We start from the raw sequence: 16,137 nt of genomic DNA, 5'->3' as shown, positions 1-16,137 counted from the left end.
TCTTACTCCCAGGAACTCCCTTCTGATGGGAAAACGATGTTCCAAGAAACCTAAAATGACTTTCTCTGGCTCTCACTGCTATTTCAGTTGCACAGCTGGGATTAGATCTCTGGAGCTCTGATTTACAATTAGGCAATTTAACCTCAATTCTATCCCTTGTAGTAAACAGTAAATAAGACCCATATTTCACTTAAATATTCTAATCTGAAAAGAATAACATGCCTGATATTCTTTCCTTGAAACACTTGGTTTATAAAAACATGGAAAGGATTTTCTATTCTGAGTGAGTGTGTCAGCAGCTCTGAGATGACAGCTGATAAATTGTCCTTTGAAATCATTAAAAATGCTGTTAAAAATGTATATTTGATATCTTAATATGAAAATTACAAAATAAAATGTCGTGTTCCTGCTTGTCTACCTAAGGCTCTGTACGGCACACTCTAAATGATGGTGACTAACACCTGCTGTCAGGCATTGCCTTCATATGCTACAAAAATAACTTCTCTAAATATTCTTAAGAAAGTCAGAAGTGTGTGTCAGCCATCTGTCTGCCTTAATTGGTTTTTCATTAGAATCCTACCATTTCTTTGAGTTGTTGTTCCAATTTTGTCCCTCCATTTCCTTAAACTGGCCTTTGGGTAGGTTGGGAGGGCCAGCCATGGGAACACATCTAGTGCACTGCTAGCAGTTGCAGCCAGGCCCAAAGTTAATGCCCCTTTCATGTGCACATTCAGAGTCCCTGTGTGGTGCCTTGCACACTTTGTTTCTCCAGAGTTTTGCAAAAGAACTGGCAAGGGTCAGATTCAACTAGCACCTCCTGGCTAATCAAGCATCAGACCCCCTGCTAGGTGTTTCCCATGAGATGCCATCACACTCACCATAAATGGAAAGAGGAGGTTGAGCAGCAGCAAACTCTTGAGCCCTGTATCCAAGGGAGTCGAAACGGCAATCCATAGGAAGTATCACCTGGCTGTGCAAATATAAGGTCTATTTCTCATTTCTCCTCCTGGCTTGCAAAAGTACTTTCAAACCTCTGCATCCTTAGTGCAGAAAAGATCAAAGATACTCAGATTCAAAAGATCCCTGATAATCTGAAAAGGGAAAACAGACTTAAGAGAAATAATGAAGTTAGTAATCAGGAACTTAAAACTATCCACATTTGATATAAGGTTCCTAAAGTAGAACCGCATCACGTGCAACAGGAACAGTGTGAAACAGTGCAAGGATTCACAACAGCTAAAAAGTAGATCCTTAGCCATACTGCCAAAGGATGTGTCATCATCAGTTTCCTACTGAAGAGGAATAAGAAACTGATATCCCAACCCATTGTGTTTCCTTTGTAGTTTGGTCTATATAAGCATACATAGTTCTCTTGAAAGGCTGATATTCCAATGTTCTCAATAAATCCTTCAGTGGTCCTTGTTAAGTTCATTATAAAAGATTCTCTTAGTATTGTTACAAAGAGATACTTGCTATTGGAAGAACTAACCTGAATATCTTACCTGAGTATTAGACATAAAATTCAGGTGACCAGTGTGGACCAATCCAGGCCAACAGCCTCAAAACTGTCTAGATGCTACACATTTATGCCACTGTACTGAAGGAAATCAGGGATAGAACCAGGCTACTTTTGTCTAAACAATGTTTCTTCTCTAGTACCAAAGAGAGGAAAAAAAACAGCACATCTCTCATTGCATGGCTCTTCCCGGCCAAGACACTCTGGTAAGATGGGATAATTAAAAATGGAGAGAGGGAGAGACAGGGAGAGGGAGGCTGAAGGGGTCTAAAAGTAAGCAGTCTGGTTTATGAGCAATTTTTAAAGATAACGAGAGGGATTCTTGATGAAAAGAGAGATGAGAGGCATTTTATGCTTTTAAGTGTTTGAACTTAAAGAAAAGATATTTAAGTAATAAATACATGATGGAGTATAATCCAAACCTAAGAGACTGCAATGTTCTGGGACAATTCACCCTCATAAATGAATATATATTGCATTTTAAAGTGTCTTACCAAGGCCTACAGACTAATATATTACAAGTTAAATGTGCAATTGTATGAATTTCAAAATAGCCATAAATAGGAGAAATGGATTTTGACTTAAGTTTTATGGCAGTGAGGGGGATTGATCTAGCCTAACACATCAATACCCTTTTCCTTTTGCATTATACAAAGAATGGATTACATCCATCTGCTGAAAAGCAATGGCAGTATCAAGAGTCAGACAGGACTGCATTCCAAAACTCTACTACCTATTAGCTGTAAGCATTGGACAGGTAATTTATCATTTGTAAATAAAAATATCTACTTTCTAGGAAGAATTAAAGCAGATAATATATGACATGGCTCATGACACCATGCCCAAACATGGTAGTTCGATACATGTTTTTCTTTTCCTTTTAATCTCAGAAATTCTTAAAAGAGAAAGAGAGAGACTAATCAAGGAGTGAGCAATGCCTTATGTTTCTATAAACTCCAATTCACCAATTACTTACTGAGCTCTCAGGAAGTGCCATGCTGTGGGACTCTAGCGACTAAAGAGTAATGTTAAGTGTAACAAATAGGACCCTCTTACTAGCTTGGGTTACAAATATGGTTGGCTTGAGCCCATATACCCACATTGGCAGGATGCCCAGTAACTCCCTCTGGAGAATTCTCCTCAGTGCCAACCTAAATTGCACAAACATCCTAGAGACTTACTGATTTCAAAAGTGGTTAGCCCAGCTTCCAAGCCAAGAAAACCACTGAAATGCCTGATCAAATCACTGATAACTATTGATCAATGGTCCTACACAACCTAAAGGATGGGCATCATTTTTGGTAGTCATGCCAGTGCTGCCAGACTTCGGCACAGCCCATCACACCTACACCGCAAGGTTACAGTCCTCTCTCATACATGAACAGAAGCCAATGTTCCTCAAAATACAGCACCATGCCAAGGAGGATTGGATTCATAAGCACTCTGCGTGCGCTGCAAAAAGTCCCTCTCTCAACCATCAGAATCCTTGGGCTATCTTCTATTTCAGAGATCAAAGGTTTATAGCAAGGTCAACAAACAACCAAGTTGGTAGGCCAATTCCGGCTCACCGTATGCTTCTTTATGACCATGAGCTTAGAATGATTTTTACATTTTTTAATGATTTTTTTAAATATCAAAAGAAAAATATTTTGTGACACATGAAAATTATATGAATTTCGGTGTCCATAAATAATGCCATATTGGAATACAGTAATACTTAAGAATTGTTTATGGCAGCTTTGGTGCTACAATGGCAAAGTTGGGTTTTGAGTTATTGTGACAGAGATCATATGGCCCACAAGTCTAAAATATTTACTACCTGGCTCTTTAAAGAAAACGTTTGCTGACCGACCTCTAGGTTAGATACTTAGTCCCTTTCCTTTCTAAAGGCCCCTAGGCCCCTTATTCAAACTAGCTCATCACTCTCTCCTGAGAGTTCTGCAAACCTAGGGAAGATAGAGATTTTGATAGGCATGAACATCACAGAAGTAGGAGTGTTACACTCCTTGCCCAAGACAGACATACCAATCCACCTCACATTTGCAGAACAAAGAGAGTCAGTAGTAGAGACTATAGAAGTGTTTCAAGGGTGCTTACAGTCTGCTTACCTAAAGAAGCAGACAGCAGCTTCCTTGAAAAAAAAAATGTTTTAAGTGTTCCCTTGTATTAGATCCCTGCCACTTCTCATATACAAACATGAAATATGAATTACATGGAGACTAACGATACTAGAAAGTGCCCTGAGCCCACCCATAGAGAAAAGCTGGGCTAGCCAGCAGGAAGACCCTTAAAGATCCTTTAGTTTAATATAATCCTAAGTTAAAAAAGAAAAGATTAAAATAAAAATATGTTCATCATAAAGTTTATCGCTAAGTCCTGTTGCTGATGCTCAGTAAATCTCAGTTGAATTCGGGAGGTCTCACTCATTAATTCCTTCAGCAAATGTATTTGAGAAACTACTCATGTCAGACACTTTACTAAATCCTGAAACTCTAGCAGTTACTCAAACAGATTAAGCAGCAGAAGAAATCACTGCCCTCAGAGCTCATGTTTAAGTTGAGGAGCACAGACAATTTTATATATAATATATAAATTATATATAATGTGTGTGTGCATGTGTGTGTGTGTATATATGCGTGTGTGTGTATATATGTATATATAAAAAATATAAAATATGTTAAATGGTGACCAGTGCTAAGAAGAACAATAAAGGAAGAAAGGGGAAGAGGAGTGAGAAGAGTGGTTGCAGCTTTAGAGCGAGAAGCCCATATCTGAATAAGGGCATGAAGGGGGCAGGGATGAATGGAGAGGATACCTCAAGGAGAAGCATTCCAGGCAGAGGAAAGAGCAAGGATAGAGACCGGGGCAGAAGCTTGCCTGGTGGGAATCTTCTAGTGGAAATGTGTGTTCCTATTCTATAAACAGCAGAGGCCAATGCAGCTACAGCAGAGCCAGGGAGGCATAGAATCAGTATATGATCTTAGAGAGTTGGGATGGAGGAAGTAGGAGAGAGAACAGTTCAGTCCCTGTGAACCACTGGAGGATTTTATAAAAAAAGAGTAGGGACATTATGTGAATCATATTTAACAGGATCTTTCTGGCTGCAGCCGACTGTGAGAGGACCAAGGGTGAAAGCAAAAAGATCAACTGGGAGACTCCTGAAATAATCTAGACAATGCCTGAGGGTGGCTTAGACCAAAGTAGAAGCAGTGAAGATAACTGAAAGTTGTTGAATTGTGGACAGATTTCAAAGGTAAAATGGATAAGATTTGCTAACATGTTAAATGTAGTACGAGTGAAAGAGAGAATTCAAAGATGACTCTAAGATTTTTTTGCCTGAACAACTGGGAGAATGGAATTCCCAGGGAATGAGATGGAAAAGACTTGAGGTTTGGGGTAACATTGAGTTTAATTTTGGACATAATAAGTTTGAAATGTCTATTAGCCATCTGTGAAGAAATATCAAATACACAGCTATATATACAAACCTGTGATTCTGGGAATAGTTCCATCCTGAGGGTATACATTTGGGAGTCAGCTACATGGAGGTGGCATGAAATTCTTGAGATCAGAAGAGATTATCCAGGGAGTGAGCACAGATAGAGAAAGGAGAGGCCACAGGTCTATGTCCCAGTTTTCCGGCAGAACACGGTGCAATGTTAAACCATTGCCACACCTCGCCAATGAAACTAGACCACACTTACCCAACAGCCCAATTATTTGGAAAATTCTTGAAATACAGAAAGGAGTAGAGCAGCCCCAGGAGCTGTTAAGGTGTCTCAAAATTTATTCACTGTAACTGCCAGGAAAGTTCCATGGGACACCACCCAGGGCTGGCTGCAGCCTCTCAGAAGCACGTGCAATGACAGCAGCTAAATGCGACTGACAAAAGTAAATCAGACACAGCTTAAATAACCATGAAGGCTAAAGTTTGGACTCCCTGGTGCTTAGCCCATTTCTCTTTCTGATAAATAACTCTACCACCTAGTTATTGAGGTAGCAAATAGTTGTAGCCCCATCTGGGCTAGCCTGAACTGTGGGTCTGTTAGTGCTCCCTAAAACTACTATTTTGTTCAGGGTGTATTTAGGAGGACTGAGCACTCAGTGGGGAAAGTTGCTAGAGGCAGTACTCAGCTTCTCCTCAACTAGCCAAGCAAATCTGCACCAGCACCAAGCTCACACACTGGTTCAGGACCACCAGCACTCTGCAGGAAACCCTCTTCCCCAAAGATGGTTCAGTGACCACTTAATGTTATTTCAGCATGACCCTTACATATGATGACCATGTGATTAAGTGTCCAACCTGGGATACTTTCTAGTGTCAAAGGGGGTGCTATTACAACAGGTATCAACTGGGACTGTGTAGGCAGGAAAGGATTCGTAGTCCTAGCAATTCACACCCTCACTTACTCCACTCCCATTCCAGGAAGCTTATGAAAGAACTTCTTCCAAAAACATAAAATACTGCCTGAGATGACTTCTGGTAAAAACAACTTTGTCTGAGACCATTTTCAGAAATAGTTTAGCATGTCTTACAGATGTGAGGTCCTGTACAAGTTACTGACCAGCCATTCTTTCATCTATCTCTGCCTATCTTTTACGGAGCACCTGTTCTGTCCCAGGAACAAGGGACACAGATTTATACAAGGGAATCAGTATTGGTTAAGTTCATGTTTAAGTATGTTAACTCACTTAATTTTCACAAAACCAGTGAGAAGTTAACCCTGCTTGACCAGTGAATTCATGAATGCTCAGGGAGGTTATGGAATGTGGCTAAAGTCACACAGCTAGCGGGTGGCAGCAGCAGGATTTTATTTCATCACTGGCTGCTAAGCTTGTTCCTCTTTCCTTGTACTACACTGAGGGGAAGGATGGTGAAAGACTCATGAAGGACATGAAAGGAGCTCATGAAAGATGATGAAAGACTCTTGAAAGACAGGAGTCCATGTCCCACAAGATGGCTTAGGCTTTGGCACAGTGTTCTTGCCACTTTGGGAGGCTGAGGCAGAAAAACTGCTTGAGGCCAAGAGTTCGAGACCAGCCTGGGCAGCAAAGCAAGAACCATCTCTACAAAAAGGAAAATCTTACTTTAAAAAAATATGGTTGAGTCCACGTGAGAGACTACAGTACTTCCTCTTTCCTATTTCCATAACAAATCATTTCAACATACAATCAGATTAAGAAAACTGCTGTGAAAATTCACCACGTGACCCCTTCCCCACCACCCCACTAAAAATACAGGAAACCCTCCCAGTGCCTCCTAAATATTCACAGAGGAATCTTTCAGATGGCACCATAGGCAGTTTGATCTGCAAAGACAAACCCACAGTCACTAATATCACCTTTTAACAGCCAGTAGTTTCTTCCCTAATTAAGAATGTACTCTCCCCACCACCAGATTTCTTCTTAGTCTAAGGTTTCATCATCAGCCAGCATTTGCCAGTGCTGCCCTAAGGCGGCTGGCCATCAGAGCCACGTGGGAGCATCACTCCTCAGGCTTCACTGCCAGAAAGGCTGGCACCAGAGTTCTGGGATTGGACTAGGGAATCAATATTTTTAACAGGTCCCCAAAGTGATTCTGATGCAGTCAGACCACAAACATTTGGCTTTTGGAAATTAATAAGTACCATTAGAGAGAAAGTTTGTATGAAAAAAAAAATACATCACAAGTGTGGTTCTTGCTACTTCTGCCAAACTGCCATTTTCTCCAAGGTACTTCTTTCTGGCAATGGAGGAAGAGAGCTAAATCCAATTAAAACTTTCTGTGATGCTACTGAAGCTCAGTGTGATGGTTAATTTTATGTATCAACTTTCCTGGGCTGAGGGATGTCCAGGTGGCTGGTAAGATATTATTTCCAGGTTTGTCCGTGAGAATGTTTCTAGAAGAGATTAGCATGTGAATCAGTAGACTGCATAGATTCCCTCACCAATGCAGGTGAGCATCGTTCAATCTCTTGGGGGTCTGAATAAAAATGTGCTCTGTCTCTTTGAGCTGGGACATTCAGCTTCTTCTGCCCTCAGACATTGGCACTTCTGGCTCTCAGGCCTTTAGTCTCAGACTGAATTATACCACCAGCTTTCCTAGTTCTCTGGCTTACAGACAACAGATTGTGAACTTCTTGGCCCCTGTAATATCATAAGCAATTTATATAATAAATATCTATATCAATACAGATATAGATAATTAGTTTTATTTCTCTAGAGAACCTTAACTAATACATCCATTGATATTAAAATCATTATCAACCTGATATATATTGGTAAATTAGAGTATGTCTCATCATATTATAGCATAATGATAAGGTCTTAATGCATTTTCTACTTTTGCAGTTTGGGGTCTAGCTAGCCTTCTCACAACTCAGTGTAGGACATAGTTTAGATTCTTGTGTGTAGATAAGCCCTTGTCACCTTTTCAAAAAGTATTCTTTATAGCATTAACAGATGACCTAAATATTTTTAAAGTTTATAATTTACCTTTAAATCTGTAATTTGTACATTAAAAAGTTCAGGAATTATAAAGGCCCTGGAATTAACATAAAAACAAATATATTTTTAGTATAGGGAACAATCTCTTAATTATGATTAAAGGCAACCTTATTTTTATCTCTCACCATTTGATTGCACCTTGAATTTATGTGGGATCTTTAAAGATGTTAATGCCTAGACCCTACCCTCAATGGTTGTGATTTATTTGGACTGTAGCATAGCCCAGGCATTGGGATTTTTGAAAGTTTCTCAGGTGACATTAATACACAGCCAAGATTGAGAAGTGTGCTTTGCACACAATGGAGTGGGAGTACTCTGCAACTGAACCAAGGCTTGGGCAAGTCCCTAACTTCCCAGCAACTCTCAGAGGATGCAACCTTCTGCTCACCTGTGTAAAGCACAGTCTCAATGAGGAAGTTTGACAGTCCAGTCTCTTGGAGAAACCCAGCCTCTAAATTTCTCTATTTATTTTTGCTTTTAATGTCCTCTCCAGCTCACATGGCTCGGGTGGTGGAGGGGTGGCCAGTGAGCCCAGTCCTCCTGCTGTCTGCTCTCTCTGCTCATCTGCTCCCACAATACAGAATCAGTATTCTGCTTTGTGAAGGCTGGGCTGGGAGATAAAGAGGTGTGCATAAAGAGAAAGAGTTAGCAAAGTTACTTGGCTGGGAAGTTTCTTTGGGCTTTGGGGGCCTACCAGATGGTTAAAGCTGAAGTCCTGGCTGAGTAGACAGATGTTAAGCTATCCCTTTCCTAAATGAGGCTCTTCCAAGGTCTCTTCAGAGATTTCCTTGTTGGGACTTCCCTCACCTGCAGTTTCCATGGTTGCAACTCCTTTCCTGGCTACTTTGCATGTCCATACTAGCAGTCCCTACTGGCCTCTTTTTTCTGTGGTCTATTTTCCTCCCTGTTGGTCCCGAGGTAAAATCTCTTCCCCTGGCACACATCTGGTCCAGGGAAACACTGGCGCAGCCCTTAGAGCATGCTCTCAGGGCTCTACCTCAGGAACACTTAGCCCTTTCATTGTTCTTCCCAGTTCCTGGCCCCAGTCAGATTCAGTGCATTCTGTTAGATTTATCAGGCTTCCCAAAGTAGAGGGCACATTTCAGAGCCCTCTGGGACATCTACTTGAAGTCCCTTCACTTTCTCAGGTTGGTGTGTTTACAGCCAAAATGAAGCCAGTGGGCTGAGAGGTGAGGGTTGGGGCAGGAAGAACAAGACAGCCTTGTTGGATATGATGTCTCAGGGGAAGAGGTCAGAGTGTAAAGGGGCCTAATAAGCCAAGGTACCTGCAGGGGTGCCCACTAGAAGGCTTTCTGCAGAATGCGATGTGATCTAATTATGATTCGAAGAATAGTGTGGACAGTAGGCAGACGAGAGCAGAATCAGATATGAGGCATCACAGATAAGACCTGCTCTCCTGGCCCCTGCTGATGTGTAAGGCATTTCCCCCGAACCTCTTCTGCAGGTCAAGAAGACACTTTGCTCCTTCCTTTATCCTAACCCTCTGCCCAAACCTGAGAAAAATATGACAGAGGCCCATTGCAGTTTAGAAGGTCTTTATACTAACCCCAAGATTCTCATTTAGGAAAGAGTCCATAATGGTTTCACTACAGTGAAGCAAAGGCAACTGTACAAATATAATCAGCTCACTGAAGGTTCTGGCCTACAACATAAGAGTCTCTTCTGTTTAGCACCATCAAACACTCTCGTGACTGCACATATCAATAACCTCAAGAAGTTACCTTCTCCCCACTTGGACACAGGGTGGGGAACATCACACACCAGGGCCTGTCGTGGGGTTGGGGGAGGGGCAGGGATAGCATTAGGAGATATACCTAATGTAAATGACGAGTTAATGGGTGCAGCCCACCAACATGGCACATGTATACATATGTAACAAACCTGCACGTTGTGCACATGTACCCTAGAACTTAAAGTATAGTAAAAATAAATAAATAGAAGTTACCTTCTCCCTTTTTGGAGGGCAATTTGACCACATCTATTAAAACTTTAAGTGCTCATAAAATTTGACCTTGCAATTTTACATCTGGCATCCATCCTACAGAAACACTGAAGTCTGTGCACAGAGTTACAAACACAAGAACATTCACTTTGCATTATTTGTAATAGTGAAAATTGAAAACAATGTTTCATCAGTATAATCGTTAATTCATGATAATCCATATTACAGATAGTTATGCAAAAGAAGACCAATTTGAACCCATGGAAACAGTGACACGATTTATGGTTAAGTGGGGGAAAAAACTAGTTTCAGGATAATATGTATGGCAAGATCCCACTCTTGGAGAGAAAAAAAGATATATGTGTACAGTGTATGCACCTGTGTCTGTAAAGACCCACAACAAAGTCATCAAACTATTAACAGCAGTGGCCTTTGAGAAAGGGAGTGTGAGTGGAATGAAGAGGCCAAAGAGAGAATACAAATTGCTCAGCACTTCATAGTCTGATTTAATCTTTTGTAATAATAATGCATTTGTACATTTCCTATGTGACTTTTTTTAACTAGAAAAAATAAACAACAACAACAAAAAAAAACAAGAAACACAGAAATGTGGTTGGCCTAAAAATCTTGGGTATTACTTCTTAATTTTAACAAAAATGTTCTTACAATCCTAGTCTGGTTGCTATTCCAGCCTTTCTAAATTCCTGACCTTCACTGCTCATCAAATTCTGATTAACCTTGTGGTTCCCCAGAGCCTTGCAGGTGTCCGGACCGGCTGGTGTCTCCTGGAGCAAACCAGCCCTCCTTCTTGTGGTAGGCAACTGCCTGGGTGCTAACTCCTCGGTGACAGCAGTGTAAATGATTCCATTGGTCTTCTAGGAGGCAGGAACTTCATAGACCTCAGTGCATAATAACAAATTCAATGCTTAACAGGACTTGTCGTGCATGGAAGGAGCTGCGGTCGCCGCCACAGTGGTCACAGGACCACAAGTGTGAAGTGAAGGGCTGGCTCTGACAGTGATTGCTCTCTCTAAACAGGTCAGGGTTTGTTCTGCCTCAGTACAAACAAACAGTGCCCTCTTCTGCCCAGCAGCAGAACTTCTCTTCAAAACCATCACCTTGTCAGAGTATCTGGAACTTTCACCCTGTTAGGTTGTTCACTGCAAAATGAGCCAAAGAAACTGGAAAATAACACTGATGAGGGAGAGGTCATCTGTCGGAAAGCTGTCACTCTGATTCTGCCCTAAATTCATGTCCCAATTTTACAAGCATTCTATTTTAACCACAGAGAAGATGAAAAGATTTAAATAATAGAGTAAGTTACATCTATCAAACTGGCCAAAAAAAAAAAAAAAATTTTAAGTGCTTAAACTTTGTATTGCTATGATAAAATATTATCCATGGTATGGAATATCAGTTCAAGCTTTCTGAGAAACAGTCTGGCAGCTGGTTACCATTTTAAAAACATCCTTTATTACATTTTAGTTCAATAATTATTTATTTGGGAATATTTCATGAAAAAAATAGACCCAAAGACAATGAGGTAATTTACATAAAGATGCTTAGAGCCATGTCATATTTCATTATTATATACTGAAAAACTGGAAAAACTCAAGTACAAATGGCAAGCAGTAAATAAATTGTTATATGAAGTACAATATAGTATTACAATGCTTTACTATGAAGCCATTATGAATTGTAATTTCAGGCCAGGCATAGTGGCTCATGCCTGTAATCCCAACACTTTGGGAAGCCGAGGCACGTGGGCTGCTTGAGCTCAGGAGTTTGAAACCAGCCTGAGCAACATGGCAAAACCTCGTCTCTACAAAAAATACAAAAATTGGCCAGGTGTGGCGATGCACGCCTGTGTTCCCAGCTACTCAGGAAGCTGAGGTGGGATGATTGCTTAAGCCCAGGAGGTTGGGCTGCAGTGAACCTAGATAGCACCAATGCACTCCAGCCTGGGCGGCAGAGTGATACCCTATCTCAAAGCAAACAAAAAATGGTAATTTCAGGGACTGACATAATACATTTACTGTGTATATGATACTGGAAAAACATAGAATACAAAATGATGCTCATACTCTTACTATAATGCAAGTGTGTACAATGGTAAAGGATTTTAGAGTAAACGGAGTTTAGTATTCACTCTTATATCTAAAGATAGTTCAGTATGAAGCAATAAAGAAAGGTAGGAGAGGGAAAGAAAGCAAGACAGAAAACAAAATCTATTAGCTATTATTTCATGCCTCATTTCTAACTGCCTCATCTCAAAGTATCATTTTCTCTATTTTGGAAGCCAGAGAAATCTATTTTACTTCACTAATAGTTTGTAAAGAGAGAGCATATCACTTATAATGTATAAAAAAGCAAAAATAGCTTTAGAAAGAGTTGCCAAACTCCCTTTCTCCTCTCTTAAGCACACTTCACACTTTTGGCTCATACAGATAGAAGCTTTAAAATATTCTAGGTTCAATTATTAGTATTTATAATCTCTAATCTAAGGCTAAAAGACAAGTTTACTCAGAAGGTTCAGGAATATGAAAATCAATGTAAAATGACAAAAAGTTTCATGAAACCCCTGATAAGGCTAAAATCTGACAGCTTGATGGAGACATCTCATATCGAGAGTTCAGGCAAAAACAGTGAGCTTTTGTAATTCTCACTGTTAAATTCACAATATAGTCTCAGTTCTAGCCTGGAGATATTTAAAGTATGGACTTGAAATGTCTAACAAGACACAAACCTTTGCAAGAGCTCAGCACTCTCTTCCATAAGGACCAGGATCAAAATTTATCCCATATTAAGAACCACACAAGGAGTTTGTTAAAACCTCATATTCCTGGGCCTCCTTCCCCAGAGATTCTATGTAGGTCTGTGACAAGGCCCTGGAATCTTTTTTTTTTTTTTTTTTTAACAAAAGCCATGGGAGCTTCTGATGCAGCTGGCCCCTGTACTTGGATAACTATTAGTGTAGTAAACAGTAGGGTTCCTTAATTAACCTCCTTGAAAATTTGTCAGTCAGTCCCTTTGGAGCTGGGATCCAGACACTATGTTAGAAAACACAGAATTCAACCAATTCTTAACATCCCTGTCACCAGATCACTAGTCCATGCCCCACTGCCTCTTGCCTGGCCCTTGTGATGGCCTCCTCACTGGCCTCTGGTTCCTTACTCTTGCTCTTCACACAACAGTCAGAGTGGCCGTCTCAAAGCCCAAGTCAGACCATGTTACTCTTACGGATTCCTAATTGTTATTTACAAGGCCCTGCATAATCTTATCTCTAGCTACTTTCCTAACCTCATTGCCTCTTCCCTTTTCCTTCTCTACTCCAGCCACAGTGATCTTCCTGCATTACTTCAACATATTAAGTGTGCCCCAGACTCAGGGACTTTGCACTTTCTGATCCCTTTGACTGGAATGCTCTCCCACTCCTGCTTGGGCTTCCTTCTCATTGGCACCCTGAAGAGAGGCCCTCCTAGTCCCCTAGTCCGTTATCCTTTGTCCTCTTATTTTTCTTTTAGGCACTTGCCACATGACGCACGATATTTTTAATTGTATCTTTGTGAGAGGTGACTTTATCCATTTTATGCATGACTCAGTCTCAGCAGGTAAAGTGGTGTGTGCCATGTAAAGTAAAAGGTGCTCAATAAATATCTGATGAATGAATAAATGTAGGAATTTCACATGTAGAGTCTTTGGGAAATAAAATATAGGTAGAATCTTTTGGAGTCTACTTGTAGAATCCAACTTTATATAAAAATAAGAAAGGCATAATTTGTCTGATCTGCTACATTTCTAGATTCCCCAGTGGGATTTTCATTTTAAAAAGGAGGTACTCACTCTGGACTACAGAAATTGACATTCACATAACCCTATTTCTGTTCTGAGTCATCTTGTTGTGCTGGAAACTCAAGTGACGCATATTAAAAAGAAGAAAAATTGTCCAGCCTCTTTTTCATTATTGCTGTAGTTTGAATGATTGTGTCCCCTCCAAATTTTATGTTGAAACTTAATCCCTAATGTAACAATAGTAAGAGGTGTTACCTTTGAGAGGTGATTAGGGGACTCTGCCCTCATGAATGAGGTTGGCACCCTTGTGAAAAGGCTCAGGGTTGGCCAGGCGCGGTGGCTTACGCCTGTAATCCCAGCAGTTTGGGGGGCCAAGGCGGGAGGATCACCTGAGGTCAGCAGTTTTGAGACCAACCTGGCTAACATGGTGAAACCCCGTTTCTACTAAAAATACAAAAAAATTAGCCAGACGCAGTGGTGTGCACCTGTAATCCCAGCTACTTGGGAGGCTGAGGCAGGAGAATCTCTTGAACCCAGAAGGCAGAGATTGCAGTGAGCCGATATCACACCGTCGCATTCCAGCTTGGGCAACAAGAACTCTGTCTCGAAAAAAAAAAAAAAAGAAAGAAAAGAAAAGAAAAGGCTCAGGGTTGAAGGGAGTGCTCTCTTGACCTTCTATCCCTTCTCCACCGTGTGAGGAAACAGTATTCCTCCCCTCTGGAGGATGCAGCAACAAGGCGCCATCTTGGAAGCAGAGAACAGCCCTCGCCAGACGTCAATTCTGCAAGTGCCTCGATCATGGAATTCTAAGCGTCCAGAACCATGAGAGATAGATTTCTACTGTTTATAAATTATCCAGACTGTGATATTTTGCCATAGCAGCATAAAAAGACTAAGACAATTATACATCCTCACTCTCCAGGTTTAAAATAGATAAATTCAGAAGGAATTTCAAATATGATGATTTTTTTTTAATGTTTAACAGGTTTCTTGATGCTGCTGGTTTTTTACAGTTCTCTTGATGACTATTACGAAGGTATATGAAGAGGCAGGTGCCTTGGGAAGCTAGTGAAGCCAAAACCCCACAGCTTCTCGCTTGCGTAGACTCCTGTGAGGGCTGGGAATTTCTGTCATGGAATGTTCCAGATGAGGAGGGGAAGCCCAGCTGCACTCAGGACACACTTCTATGTAAGCAATTCTAGTACATTGTGCAGAAATATCTAGAAGCAAGGCACCCAAATCTCCCAGCTTCCAATAATTTATCAGAATTTTTCTTCTGATGGTGAGTATTTACTCTTGTCCCCAATTTTGTATTTGTAGTTTTTAAATTCATTTTTCTAAAGGGGGCCTGTGTTATATACAGTTTTTATGTGGGAGTTGATCTTGCCGTCTCACTAAAGTTGGAAAGTCCTTTGGGACTGAGATTGTGTTTTATACTTTCTCTGTTTCCCATGCCTGGGATACAGCTGAGCTCATGGAGGAAGCCAAGCTAATGTTCTGGCCTTCAGTTCCCTGCATGGATCAAAACTGGTTTGGGAGGTTGTAAAGCTTTTTGGGAAGTTACTTGTCCCTTTGTGGTACTTGAGGATTTAGAGTGCCATACCAAACATACTGCTTTAAAACTAAAAGAAAGTGGTTTTTTTTCTTGTCAGTATTTGCATTATAATATTTATTTTGAAAGATTCTGTACTTTTATTTCAATTAAGGATTAAAAGTGTGGTTCTTCTGATTCCACAGGCATTTATTTTGAGTAAATATTTATCTACAAGGTAAATTATAGAAAAATATCCAGGGGCTGGGCACAGTGGCTCATGCCTATAATCCCAGCACTTTGGGAGGCCTAGGCAGGCAGATCACTTGAAGTCAGGAGTTCACGCCCAGCCTGGCCAGCATGGAGAAAACCTGTCTCTATTAAAAATTCAAAAATTAGCCAGGCATGGTGGTGGGCGCCTGTAATCCCAGCTACTAGAGAGGCTGAGGCACGAGAATCACTTGAACCCCAGAGTGAGCCGAGATCACACCACTGCACTCCAGCCTGGGTGACAGAGTGAAACTGTGTCTCAAAAAAAAAAAAAAAAAAAAAAAAGGAAAAATATCCAGGAAGATTCATTTTTTAAGAAGTGAGAAAAAATCAGGAATTTTTAATGAAGATCTAATTTGCACTTAGTTCTTTATAATGGAGACTTATTGGCTTACATCTCTTATTTTATGTAATTTTACTTACCAGTAATAAAATACTGTAAAGCATTGTTTTGATTCCAAAGGAGTATGAAGCTGTTTAGAATCAAATTTGGAAGAAAAAGGTACCGAGTCTGTCTCTGACCATTCATGAGAGGTTCAGTCTATGCTATTAAGATGCAGTTCTGGAGCAGGTGTGATG

The sequence above is a fragment of the Gorilla gorilla genome, chromosome 3 (genome assembly GCF_029281585.2).
Source record: "Gorilla gorilla gorilla isolate KB3781 chromosome 3, NHGRI_mGorGor1-v2.1_pri, whole genome shotgun sequence".
In the NCBI taxonomy this organism is placed as follows: domain Eukaryota; kingdom Metazoa; phylum Chordata; class Mammalia; order Primates; family Hominidae; genus Gorilla; species Gorilla gorilla.
Note: the sequence above shows the minus strand (reverse complement) of the source record.